The sequence below is a fragment of the Macaca fascicularis genome, chromosome 13 (assembly GCF_037993035.2).
Source record: "Macaca fascicularis isolate 582-1 chromosome 13, T2T-MFA8v1.1".
Taxonomy (NCBI): domain Eukaryota; kingdom Metazoa; phylum Chordata; class Mammalia; order Primates; family Cercopithecidae; genus Macaca; species Macaca fascicularis.
The window spans coordinates 54,445,967-54,448,405 of NC_088387.1; the positions used below are offsets into that span (position 1 = coordinate 54,445,967).

At 39.8% G+C, this 2,439-nt stretch overlaps 1 pseudogene; it reads right to left on the minus strand.

Annotated features, from left to right (window-relative positions):
* Positions 1 to 947: 947 nt before the first annotated feature.
* Positions 948 to 1,997, minus strand: LOC102141709 (dihydrofolate reductase pseudogene; annotated as a pseudogene).
* Positions 1,998 to 2,439: the final 442 nt, after the last annotated feature.

Sequence of the window (2,439 nt, forward strand, 5' to 3'; positions counted from 1 at the left end):
AAAATATATCTCAAATCACAATTTCTTACTACATGCAACCCTTTGGTTCAAGCAACCATCATCCCTCACTTGAACTTAGAATTGGTTTTCCTGCTTCTGTATTTTTTTAAATTATAGAATATTTCAAATAAACCATGTGTGGTTTTATTCTTTTTACTACACAAAAAGAATGAAGATGTGCCAGGTGTGGTGGCTCACACCCATAATCCTAGCACTTTGGGAAGCTGAGGTGGGCGAATCACTTGAGGTCAGGAGTTTGAGACCAGCCTTACCAACATGATGAAATCCCATCTCTACCAAAAACACAAAATACAAAAATTTATCTGGGCATGGTGGCATGCACCTAGTCCCAGCTACTTGGGAGCCTGAGGCAGGAGAATTGCTTGAATTTGGGAAGGCGGAGGTTGCAGTGAGCTGAGATTGCACCACTGCACTCCAGCCTGGGCAACAAAAGCGAAACTGTCTAAAAAAATATATATATATATATATGTGTGTGTGTGTGTGTGTGTGTGTGTGTGTGTGTGTGTGTATATATGGAGCACTTACATATTTAAACATGGAATTGCTTTAAGTGTTTGGCATTCGCTGTTCCCGTGCATGCCAGCAGCTTCTTACTGCAAACACCTGGGACTTACTATAGAGCAGCTGGAGTACGTTCTGCCCACACACAGGACAGGGAGCTGACAACCAAGGAGAGAGAGGAATCAATACTCCAGTTTTCTCCCCTCCATTTCCCTGTATCTCAGCAGTATGGAACTTGTTACCAGTGAGAACCTGCTCGCTGACTTTAAACTGGTTTTCTTACCTTCTCAGTTCAGTTTTTCCATACCTCAACCGATGGTTTCTGGTATGACCTAGCAAATAAACTGCTTTCACTGAAATTTCAGTCTTGGAATCTACTTTGGGTTTCCCAATCTAAGACAGAAACATACTCATTTTCCCATCCCTGGACTTCCAGGTTGTTTTCAATTTTCACTGTTACAAACAAGGCTGCAACATTTATCTACAAACCTCTGGATATACACGTAGGAAGCTTTTGGTATTTCCACTAGTGAAACTGCTCAGTTGAAGGGTATGTGGATCTTCATCTTTAATAAATATTACCAACATTTGAAAAGCCCGACAATGTCAAGGACTGGCAAGAGTGTCACATGTGATGGGTGTGGAAAGGCAACTCACTGTAGCAGGTGCTGGAGACTCAGTCGGGGTCTTGGAGAAGCACTTATTTATAGCAAGAATGTTTCATAAGTGGTGTCTGATAGAGTCAAGTGGGGAATAAAAACAAGTGGCTTAGAAATAATTATAGATCTAAAGTCAACAAAATACTTTTTTTCTAATGTAAAAATACATACTTTTTTGAGAGGGAGGGGGAACAATTTAAACCAGAAAACACCTTCATATTAATCATTCTTCTCATATACTTCAAATCTGTACTTAATGCCTTTCTCCTCTTGGACATCAGAGAGAACACCTAGGTATTCTGGTAGAAGTTTATATTTCTCCAAATCAACTTCTGGAAGAAAGGTGTCACTTTCAAAGTCTTGCATGATCCTTGTCACAAATAGTTTAAGATGGCCTGGGTGATTCACGGCTTCCTTATAAACAGAACTGCCACCAACTATCCAAATCATGTCTACTTTATTTACTAATTCTGGTTGTTCAGTAAGTTTTAAGGCATCATCCAGACTTCTGGCAAGAAAATGAGCTCCTTGTGGAGGTTCCTTGAGTTCTCTCTGCTGAGAACTAAATTAATTCTACCCTTTAAAGGTCAATTCTTCTCAGGAATGGAGAACCAAGTCTTCTTACCCATAATCACCAGATTCTGTTTACCTTCTACTGAAGAGTTTGTGGTCATTCTCTGGAAATATCTGAATTCATTCCTGAGCAGCGGCCAGGGCAGGTCCCGGTTCTTGCCGATGCCCATGTTCTGGGACACAGCGATGATGCAGTTTAGCGAACGAACCATGACAGCAGCTGGAGCACCTCCGAGCCCACTCGTTAAAACAGAACGCGCGGTCAAGATTGGCGCGAAATTGTCAGATTCTAACCATTTAATTAAGTTTGATGAATTATAGAATTTGTGAGAATAGTAAGCAAATATTTGCCTGGGTTGCATTGTCAAAGGCATCAGATGAAGAGCTATTTCAATTTAAGGCGTTTCTCAATAAATGCTTCATTTGCCCAAGCCAGAACTTTCAATTCTTATCCAATGTTATATATAGTTGTCTAGATGAATCTTTGAATTACTACAAAACTATTAATAACTGTTCACAATGCACATTGGATATCTACCTTGTACCTAAAGGCCATGATAATGATGGTAGAAATAAAAATGAATGAAATGGTCCCACATTCAAAGACGTACTATGCAGTAAAGGAAACAGATGTAAAACAAGCAAGCAAACACCATACAGTGTACAAATCATACTTGTATCTGTA